Raw genomic sequence first — 12027 nt, forward strand, 5'->3', positions numbered from 1 at the left:
TCATACTAATTTCTTACAATCATTTGTATTTCTGTGATATTCTATGTAATCTCTCCTCTTTCATTTCTGATTGTGCTTATTTGGGTCCTCTCTCTTTTTTTCTTGATGAATGTGATAAAAGTCTTGTCAATTTTGTTTATCTTTTCAAAGAACCAGCTCCTAGGTTTATTGATCCTTTGAATTGCTTTTTTAGCCTGCATGTCATTTAATTCTGCTCTGATCTTGATTATATCCTTCTACTATCTTTGGCCTTTGTTTGTTGTTGTTCCCCCCAGTTCTTGTAGTTGTAGGGTTAGGTTGTTTATTTGAAATGTTTCTGTCTGTTTCAAGCAGGCCTGTATCACTCTGAACTTCCCTCTCAAGCCTGTCTTCACCATAGATTGTGGACTATTGTTTGTTTGTTTGTCATTTGTTTCCAAAACTTTTTAATTTCTTCCTTGATCTCATTCTTAAACCAGTCATTGTTTAATACATGCTATTCATTCTCCATGAGTTTCAATGTTTTTGAATTTTTTCCTTGAAGTTGATTTCTAGCTTCAAGCCCTTGGGGTCCGAGAAAATGCTTGATATAATTTCAGGGGTTTTTTTGTTGAGGCTTGTTTTGTGTCCTATCATGTGGTCCATCTTTGCAAATGTTTCATGTGCATTTGAAAATGTGTATTTTACTTCTTTAGAATGAGAGGTACTATATATACATATCTCAGTTAAGTCCATTTGATCTAATGCATCATTCAGTTCCACACTATATTTGTTGATATTTTATTTAGAAGATCTATCCTTTTTTTTTTTTTAGATTTTATTTATTTATTTTTAGAGAGGGAAGGGAGGGAGGGAGAGAGAGAGAGAGAGAGAGAGACATCAATGTGCGGTTGCTGGGGGTCATGGCCTGCAACCCAGGAATGTACCCTGGCTGGGAATCGAACCTGGGACACTTTGGTTCCCAGCCCGTGCTCAATCCACTGAGCTACGCCAGCCAGGGCGATCTATCCATTTTTGACAGTGGGGTGTTAAAAATCCCCTGCTATAATTGTGTTACTGTCTATATCTTTCTTGAAGTCCTCCAAGATTTTCCTTATGTATTTTGGTTCTTCTATGTTGGGTGCATACCATATTTTCTGGACAATAAGATGCACTCCCTTCCCAGTTTGGGAGGAATAATGGTTGTTAATGCTGCTGTTGAGTTCTGTTTACATTTACATTGGTGAAATATTATGTTATTTATGTTACTAGGTATTTTACCACATTTTTGCTTCACAATTTTTTTCCTAATTTCCTTCTCTAAAACCTAGGTGTGTCTTATGGTCCAAAAAATACAGTATATGTTTACAATATTTATGTCTTCCTGATGGATTCTTCCCTTGAGTATTATGAAGTGACCTTCTGTGTCTCATTTTATGGCCTTTCTTTTGAAGTCTATTTTGTTTGATACGAGTATTGCTACCCAGAATTTTCTTTCTTATCCATTTACTTGTAATTTTATTTCCAACTCTTCGCTTTCAGACTGTGTAGGTCTTCTGTTCTGAGGTGGGTCTCCTGTATCTTGTACAGGATATGTTTGCTTATCCATTCAACCTCTTTATGTCTTTCATTGGAGCATTTAATTCATTTACATGTAATGTTATTATTGATAAGTGCTATTCACTGCAATTTTCCCCCTTCATACCTGTGTTACTGTTTCTCTCACTCTTTTTATTCCTCTTTTTAAAGCAGTCCCTTTAGCATATATCTTGCAATGCTAGTTTGGTGTAGGTATATTTTTTCAGCCTTCCTTTGTCTGGGAAGCTCCTTACTTCACCTTCCATTTTAATTGAGAGCCTTGCTGGATAGAGTAGTCTGGGTTGCAGGCCTTTGTTTTTCATTAATTGGAATATTTCTTGCCATTACCTTCTGGCTTGTAGTGTGTCTGTTGAGAATTCAGCTACTAGCCTTATTGGAGCTCCCTGGTATGTTACTAGCTTTTTCTCCCTTGCTGCATTTAAGGTTCTGTCTTTGTCTTTGAATTTTACTGTTACAATTTTGATGTGTCTTGGAGTGGGCCTCTTTGAGTTCCTCTTGGTTGGAACGTTCTCTGCTTCCTGGACTTGTGTAACTTTGTCTCTCATCAAATTAGGGATGTTTTCCATCATTACTTTTTCAAACAGGTTTTCTGTTCCTTGCTCCTCTTCTTCTCCTTCTGGTATCCCTATTATACTGATATTATTGCATTTCATGTTGTCCTGAATTTCCCTTAACCCCTCTTCATTCTATTTGTGTATTTTTCCTTTCCTTGCTCTTTCTGGGAGTTTTTTCTACCGTGTCCTCCAGCTCACTGATTCAATCCTCTGATTCATCTAGCCTGCTTTTGATTCCTTCTACTGTGTTCTTAAATTCAGAAATTTATTCTTCATTTCCCATTGGCTCTTGTTGATTGTATTTATGTCCTTTTTATGTTGTTATAATTTGCAGTAGATTCCTTCTCGTTTCCCTATAGTTTTTGGTAACTCGTACTGAGCTCATTGAGCTTCCTTATAACTACTGTCTTGAACTCAGTGTCTCATAGTTGACTTGCCTCTATTTCATTTAGCACTGTTCCTGAGGAGTTCTCCTTTTATTTCAGTTGGGGTTGTTTCTTTGTCTTCCCATTATTTGTGAGACTCTTCTTCTTTGCTTCTGCTTCTTAAATTCACCTGTTTTGACTTCCTGACTTTGTGGTGTGAACTTCTATAGCAGGAGTCCTGTGAGATTCAGTGGTACATTCTCCTTGATCACCTGAACTTGATGCTCTTGAGATGCCCTTTATGCCATTTATGCTGGTTCTCTGGATGTAATTAGGTTTTAATTATTGTTGGGTCTTTCTTTGGTGGGCCCTTCCCTCTAACTAGTTGACTGAGGGTTGCTCATCCACCACACTTTATGTGTTGCTGTGAAGTGATGCCAGAAAAAAAAACACAATGCCCAGGAAACAAACCCACACCTGCAAAAATAACTCCCTCCCCCACAATCCCACTATCAATAGTAAATGAACCAGTATTAATAAGAGTATAAAGAGATTAAGAGTATTATAAGAAAGTAGAGCAAATATGAGATGACCTACTGAAAGAAAAAAAGCTTTGAGAGGATCAAGGGAGGAGCACTAATAAGAGTTTAAGGAGCGGGCCAATGTAAAGAGAGAACATAAAATTTAAATCATGAATTAAAAAGGGAATGAAGAATGTTGAATGGAGGATGAGAAGGAAAGCACATAAGATTAGGTTTAAATAAAAATTAAAATAATATAAAATAAATTAAAATGAGGAACAGAAAGAAAAATGAAAGAAAAATAGTAAATAATTAATAAAAATATAGGAGCTAAATTAGAGAGAAAGATCCACCACAGTACTATCAACAACATATAAGCTAAAATTAATATAGGTGGTATGAGAATAAGAGGGAAAAAAAAAAAACAAAGAAAAGCTTAAGATATGCCTAGGGGAATGGGAAGAGATTTTGATATGATAGAGGGAGAGGGAATATTAAACATGAGGAGCAAAAGCCAGGCTAAGACAGGGAAAAGTTAAAATTTGAGATGTAAGAAAAAAGAAAACAAGGAGAATAAAGAAAAATAAAAGGGCAGAATGAAAGAGAAATAGGAGAAGAACAAAAAAAAAAAACAGGCTGGATTTCCGGCCAAGATGGAGGCATAGGTAAACACACTGTGCCTCCTTGCACAACCTAAAGGACAACAACAATTTAAAAACAAAAAACAACCAGAACTGACAGAAAATCGAACTGTGTGGAAGTCTGACAACCAAGGAGTTAAAGAAGAAACATTCATCCACACTGGTAGGAGGGGCAGAGACAGGCAGATGGGTAGAGAGGATTCTCGGAGAGGCAGCGGCTGGAGGACCAGGGCAGGCAAGGTGGCGGCTGGCAGACTGGGCAGTCCCACATTACCGTGCAGATAAACTGGTATCCTAGTTGTTCCTAGGGAGCAAGATACACTGCACAACCCAGGGTTCCAGTACAGGGAAATAAAGCCTCAAAATCTCTGACTGAAAATGTCTGTAGGGGTTGAGGTGGCAGGGGGAGAAACTCCCAGACTCACAGGAGAGTTTGTTAGAGAGAACCACAGGGTCCTAGAATGTACACAAACCCACCCATCCGGGAATCAGCACCAGAAAGGCAGTTTGATTGAGGGTAGCTGAGGAAGTGATTGAAAGCTGGCAGAGAGCAGAGAAAGCAGCACTGTTCCCTCTCAAACCCCTCCCCCACATACAGTGTCACGAGGCAGCGACGTGGGTTGCCCTGCCCTGGTAAACAGCTAAGGTTCCACCCCTTTCTATGTAACAGGCCCACCCAGACAAAAAATAAATGGCCCAAATGAAAAAATAGTTCAAAGCTCTAGAAAAAAATACAACTAAGCGACAAAGAGATAGCCAACCTATTAGATGCACAGTTCAAAACACTGGTTATCAGGATGCTCCAGGAACTCACTGGGTAACTTCAACAGCATAAAAGAGACCCACGCAGCACTGAAGGATTCATTATGTGAAATAAAGAAAAATCTACAGGGAACCAACAGTGACAGAAGGAAACCAGGACTCAAGTCAACGGTTTGGAGTAGAAGGAAAAAAGAAACATTCAACCAGAACAGAATGAAGAAACAAGAATTAGAAAAAATGAGGAGAGGCTTAGGAACCTCCAGGACATCTTTAACCGTTCCAACATCCAAATCATAGGGGTGCCAGAAGGAGAACAGGAAGACCAAGAAATTGAAAACATTTTTGAAAAAAATAGTGAAGCAAAACTCCCCCAATCTGGCAAAGGAAACAGACTTTCAGGAAGTCCAGAGAAGCTCAGAGTCCCAAAGAAGTTGGACCCAAGGAGGAACACACTAAGGTACATCATAATTACATTAGGCAAGATTAAAGATAAGGAGAGAATCTTAAAAGCAGCAAGAGAAAAGGAGACAGTTACCTACAAAGGAGTTCCCATTAGACTATCAGCTGACTTCTCAAAACAAAACAAACAAACAAACAAACAAACAAAAAAACAAACCTTGCAGGCAAGAAGGGACTGGAAAGAAGTATTCCAAGACATAAAAGTCAAGGACCTATATCCAAGATGACTCTATCCAACAAAGCTATCATTTAGAATGGAAGGGCAGATGAAGTGCTTTCCAGATAAGGTTCAAGTTAAAGGAGTTCATCATCACCCAGCCCTTGTTATATGAATTGTTAAAGGGATTTTTCTAAGAAAAAGAAGATTGAAAATATGAGCAGTAAAATGACAACACGCTCACAGTTATTAACAATCAAAACTAAAAAAAAATAAATAAATAAGCAAACAACTACAACAGGAACAGAATCACAGAAATGGAGATCACATGGAGGGTTATCAGTGGGGGAGTGGGAAGGGGTGAGAGAGGGAAAAGGTACAGAGAATAAGTATCATGAATGGTAGGTAGAAAATAGACAGGGGAGGTTAGGAATAGTATAAGAAATGTAGAAGACAAAGAACTTCTATGTACAACCCATGGACATGAGCTAAAGGTGGGAAATGTGGGTGGGAGGGGGTGTACAGGGCAGAAGGGAATAAAGGGGGGAAATAGGACAACTATAATAGCATAATCAATAAAATATATTAAAAAAACAGCAGGCAGCCCCTGGCTGGTGTAGCTCAGTGGATTGAGCATGGGCTGCAAACCAAAGCATCGCAGGTTCGAATCCCAGTCAGGGCACATGCCTGGGTTGCAGGCCACGGCCCCCAGCAACCACACATTGATGTTTCTCTCTCTCTCCCTCCCTCTCTCTCTCCCCCCCTCCCTTCCCCCTCTAAAAATAAATAAACAAAATCTTTTAAAAAAACAGCAGGCTAAGACAGGGCAAAATTAAAAATTTGAGACAAAGGAAAGAGTAGAAGGGACCAGTAAAATTTGGTATTTGAAATACAATATTAGTGAAGCTCTAGAGATAAAAATGAAAAAATGCAACAACAAATGCCCTGCCCACAACCAACTAGCAAAGATTGCTAAGGGTGGAGAGAGAACTTGGGTATTTTAAGAGCGGAAAGAAAGGATATGAGATGACCCTTGACAAGAAAATTGGTTTTGTGTATCTGGATCGGGGAGAAATAGTAATAATGTGGAATGGAAACAAGTTGTAGCAAGAGAGAAAACAAAATTTGAAATTAAAATAATGTGAGGAAAAAAGACAGTAAAATGGGGTAAGAGAAGGGAGGGGCAAAATATGTGAATTGAAATACACTATAGTATAAAATATAGTGACTTAATATGTACAAACTTGCAGGACACAAAATGAATGTTAAAAAGCTATGCAGGAAAGAAAATATTGCAAATCTTGGAGAAGACCACAGTGGATTTCATCTCAGTAGCCTGTTATATTTACCACTGTTTTTTTTCCTTCTGGATCCGCTTCTAATGATGTCAAGTGGTGATTTTGTCTGACCTTAGGCAGGCTGTTTGAGATTTCCAGCAATCTACTGTCTGTGGCTGTCTCCTTCAGTTGTTAAATTAGTCACTCTGCACTCAGCAATCAGGTTCAAGCACCAAAGGACAGGGCAGTACCCCTTATGGTGTTGGGGCTATTGTTTCTCCTCAGGCTACTGCCACTCTGAGGGGAGTGGTCTACCTGAGCACAATGGCTGCTGCTGTATGGGGGATGACTCAGCACTGGGATCCCAGCATCTACTCTCTCAGTTCTCTCCCCAAAGCTTCCATCCCCAGTCTCTCCTCAGGTATCTCCAGCTCACTCTGCCCCTGCCTTTGCCAGAGCCCATGGTAAGTGGCTGCAAATGAAAATTTGTGTGTTGGCTCTTTGAATGGCTCTTTGCATCTCCAGCTGTCAATCTCTGGCAGAGAGCAACCCTGCACTTTTCCCTACTGGTTGTTATCTGTGTACTTTTTGGGCTCTGGCACTCTAGGCTGGGAATCCTAGCTTATGGTTTAGACCACATTGTTCTCATGGGGATCCAACTGGCTGCTTAATTATCACTCCAGCATCGCTGCCTGTGGGCACCCAGGCAGCCCTCTTGAGCCTGTACCGCGCTCCTACCAGACAGGCTGTGCTGAAGCTGAATCTTCTGTCTGTCTGAGGTAATGAGGCTTCTATCTTGCTATTGCTATATTGTTTGTTCCGGGTGGTTTCTCCACAATTGAGTTGTAATTCCAGATTGGTCCTGGGAGGTTCATGTGACTTCCATTCACTCCTCGACTATTTCCTACCTCTCCTATATTACTTGTTTTAAAAGATATATTCCTAGTGCAATAAGCTCATTTGGCATATGAACTAAAGCCTAGAGAGTAAACTAAGGTTTGGCAACCAGACAATCAGAAAGCATGTTCTAGTCATGATCAAAGGCAGGATCATGTCCTGAGAGCAGTAGGAGGGGCAGGAATCTAGAGGAAAGGGGTGGCACCAGCCCAATTCCTGGGGGGTACTATATGTGACACAAGTTTCAGTCTAACCGCATAGCAGTGCAAACCCCATAGGCAAAACTGACCTTGTCAGAGCCACAGAGTCAAGGCTGGGTATGGAGGGAAGATTTCCTTGAAAAGGTTGTACATTGCTTACACCAACTTCAATATGTGTTCTTTTCCACATAGCCAAGCATGTAGCTTAGTTTTGATGCTGCCTGAAGATAACATCAGATGCCACAGGTTAAGGGCTCAATCTCACAAAACTGCCCCTACTTCAGATGTCAGCCACAAGTCCAGGTGCTTCTGACTGACTGGCTATAAATCAGAGGTCCTCACAACCCTCTCCTGTGTTTGGTTAATTTGCTCGAGTGCCTCACAGAATTTAGGTAACCAGTTTACTCACTAGATTACTTGTTTATTATTAAAGGATATTACTCAGGAACAGCCAAATGGAAGAGATGCATAGGGCAAGGTAAGTGGGAAAGGGTGCAGGGCTTCCATACCTTTTCTAAAGATACCACCCTCACAGCACCTCTATGTGTTCACCCAACGCAGAAGCTCTCTGAACTCTGTCTTTTTGGGTTTATATGGGGATTTCATTATGTAGGTATGATTGATTAAATAATTGGCTTCAATCTCCAGTCCCTTTCACATTCCTAGATGTTAGAGATGGGGCTGAAAGTTTCAACCTTCTAATCACCTGATTGACTCCCCTAAGGTGCTTCCAGAAGTCACTCCATTTACATGAACTCTGATATGGTTGAAAGGGATTTCTTATGACTATCAAGACTTTTTTATGCCTTTTATTGCTTAGTAAATTCAGGTTTTAGGAGCTCTGTGTCAGAAACCAGGACAAAGACCAAACACATACTTTTCACAGGGGCCAGCACAAATAACGCCCCTTTTATTACAAAATCATAAGCATATAATTGAGTGTGATAACAATATCACACTCAAGCATACCATATGACATTTTAGGTGAAATGTTCAAATTAAAACTATAAGTTATGTCTTGCTCTCTCAATAGCAGGCTGGATAAGAGAGCCCAGGGTCATCCCAGACAGGGGAGCGCCCCGGCAGCCAGCCAGGGGAGGAGGACACTTGTTTAAGCCCTGGCTGCTGTAGCTCAGTAGATTGAGCGCGGCTTGTGAACCAAAGCATCGCATCGCAGGTTCGATTCCCAGTCAGGGCACATGCCTGGGTTGCAGGCCACGGCCCCCAGCAACCACACATTGATGTTTCTCTCTCTCTCTCCCTCTCTCCTCTCTCTCTCTCTCTCTCTCTCTCTCTTCTCTCTCTCTCTCTCTCTCTCTCTCTCTCTCTCTCTTTCTCCCTCCCTTCCCTCTCTAAAAATAAATAAATAAAATTTTAAAAAATGCTATTAAAAAACAAAACTATAAGTTATTACACCCATATTATTACTCTGCCAATCACAGTCAAGAAGGTGTTACTTCTGCCAGACCCTATATTGTAAATCACATATCATGGGTGGTATCTGTGATGGTTTTGAAGAATGGAAGGCAGGTGGGATGGAGGAGGAAAAGCCTCTGTAAAAGCTGGAGAGACTCTACTCCTGGAACTACCCCTATCCCTACAGCTGGACACTTCTGGGGAGCAATCCTCAGGATCCACATTGGTACTAGATTTTGTGTCCTCCAAACCCTATTTTCTCCCCTGATTTACAGTCTTGATGGCAGAGCCAGGCCAATTCCCACTCCCCATCCCCACCACGGCCTCCCTTCCCTCTGCCAACCGCTCCTTCCCCTGCATGTGCAGCGTACACACACACAGAGTCCATTATCTGAGGCCTCATGTAAGCTGGCCCCCTCTGGCCCTGTAGTACACAAGTTTATCTTGAGCCCCTCCCTAGGAAGTACACAGGAACAGTCTTGCTTCTGGGTATCATCAACACACAGCACAAGCTTCATTGAACCATACAGCTAAACCATGGGCATACACAAGAATCACCTGGGGATTTAAAATATCAAGTGGGGCAGTGGGGTCAGAGCCTCTGGGATTGTGGCCTAGGCAGGTGTATTTTCAACAAGCTACCCAGGAGATTCTAATGAACAGCCAGATTCAGAGCCCCTGCCTTGAGGAAGAGGCAGGCCCTGAGATAGGAAGCTGTGAGTGAGGAGTATATAATTAGTTGGGTGATGTGGAAAGTTAATGTACAAATATCTTGGATGCCAAGTATGCTATTAATTGTCTTGATCATCAATCATTTTCATCATCACCATCATCGTCACCTCTGAGATGTAAGATCCTGGCTGATGGTGACTGCAATGGAGGCCAATACCTGGAGGAAAGTAGGGAGCCAGGTTAAAGCCATACTTGCAATTCTAATGAAGCTGGCCTTCTGGTTTTAGACATTTCTGGGATCTTGGTCTATGGTACCTGTGGGAATGGAAAGCAGGATTCTGAGTTAAAAGCCGCTATTCAAACAAAATTTCCCTCTCTGAGTTTTACCCATTGGTCTAGGTATTTCCCTGAGAAGTTACATGGTCTGGCCTTTCTAGGACAGTCTTTTAGGTATTTGGAGATGGTTACATCTGTCTAAACCTCTTTTTAATATGCTTATCCCTCTGCTCCAGTCATCAGGTCACTTAGCAACACATCTGTTAGGAGTCTGGACTTGGAAGTCAGGCAAACCTGGGTTCAAGTCTTGGCTCAGTTCCACAGTAGCTGTGGAAAAGCATTATCACAATTACCAGCACAGAGCAAGCTCTTAAGCCTACATCAAAAAATCCTCAATACCTGTAGACTTTGGGTGTTCATACTATATCAATAGAGGATCACTGATTGTAACAAATGTACCACTCTAGTGTAGAATTTTGGTAGTAGAGGAGGCTTTACATACACATGGGGTAGGGACTATGTGGGAACTATCTATATCTTTCACTCAACTTTGCTGTGAACCTTTGCTGCTTTACAAAATAGTATTTTAAAAAAATCCAGTTAATTCAGCTATTCTGGGGTGAGGGGGCATATTATGCCTCCCTCTCATTCTGGGGGCCAGGGATAAAATACCATTTCCTGGAACTGAAACTGCTCTGACCAGGGAATGGGGATATGAGATTTGGAGGGATGGGAAATTATCTGCTTGTCTTCCCTGAACCTGGCCTACATCCTCTCTCACTGTGAGCACAGGTGACCCCACTGACTTCATGGTAGTGACATAGAACACAAAGGAGTTCCATCATGTGGTTAAATTTCTGAGGGCAGGGCTTGGATGAGTGGAGGGAGGAATGAATGGATGTGTCTTTTTCATGTGTACTACCTCTAAGCAAATCTCTCTCACCCTGTACTTGGGCTATTTTTTCTCTAAAAATAGTGATGATTTTCAAGTATCTATGCTATATTTTATCTTAATGATCAGGGTCAGCATTTCAGCCTATTGTGGTCCTTTCAGATGGATCTATTAATTTAGTTCACAGCAGACGTTTATTAATAACCTGGTAAGGGGAAAGAGGCAAGGTTTGGGGTTCCAACTGACCTTGATTCAATCCCTGTTTTTTATTTAAGATTTTATTTATTTATTTTTAGAGAGGGAAGGGAGAGAGGTTGCTGGGGGTCATGGCCTGCAACCCAGGCATGTACCCTGACTGGGAATAGAACCTGCGACACTTTGGTTCGAAGCCTGCGCTCAATCCACTGAGCTATGCCAGCCAGGGCTTCAATCCCTGGTTTTACTACTTATAAGCTGTGTAAACCTGAGGCAAGTTGCTTGCTTTCCCTGAGCATGAGTTCTCAATCCTGGACTGCTGGGATGAATAAAGGTAGTAGTATATAGAGAAAGTTATTTGTAAAACAGATAATGGTGACACCTACCACAGAAAGCTGCTATAGGAATTAAAGGAGAATCATCCTTTTGTAAAGGACTTAACACAATGCCTGGAACTGAGTGCATATTCAGTTCAAGTTAAGCTAGGATAATATTATCTCTTACTGTTAGTTTCATCACTGTCTATCTATCTGCCCTAAGCAACAAACTGCAGCAGCAAAATGGTACCTGTCGTGGGAATGACATCAGGTATTAGAACACTTGCCAAGTCCCAAGTAGTGTCCCAGCTCTGTGCCTTTTTGGCCAAGTGATGACTGCCATCCCCTTAGCTTCTGTCTCCCTGATTTGCATCATTCCACACAATCGTAGAAGAGCTGGGCTACCCCACGTTGGGGGATTGGGCCAGCTTTGGGAACATGAGGCCATGTGTACTGCAGAGTGAAGGCTTCCAGCACATCCCAGTTTCATCTGCAGAAATGCCCTAGGAGCCACCAGAGATGAAAAGCAAGAGCAGTCACAACTTTTATCTGTTTTACTTTCTTGTTGTTGTTATTCTTTTTAATATGTAACATTTTTACTATATTTTTGCCATTACCATTTATCCTCTTTATACTGTCTCCCTCTTCCACCCACCCCCACTTGCTCCCCAACCCCTGCAGTCACCACACTGTTGTCCATGTCCCTGAATCCTTTTTCTTTCTTTTGCTCAATCCCTCCACACCACTTTCAACCTGAGGCTGTCAGCCTGCTCTCTATCTATGAGTCTGTCTATTTCCCAGGATATTGTGTAAGGCTTTAGTAGTTTGCTATTTTTAACTAAAAATTATCAAAGAGTACAAATGATAAG

Source organism: Phyllostomus discolor, chromosome 6, assembly GCF_004126475.2.
Source record: "Phyllostomus discolor isolate MPI-MPIP mPhyDis1 chromosome 6, mPhyDis1.pri.v3, whole genome shotgun sequence".
Classification (NCBI taxonomy): Eukaryota; Metazoa; Chordata; class Mammalia; order Chiroptera; family Phyllostomidae; genus Phyllostomus; species Phyllostomus discolor.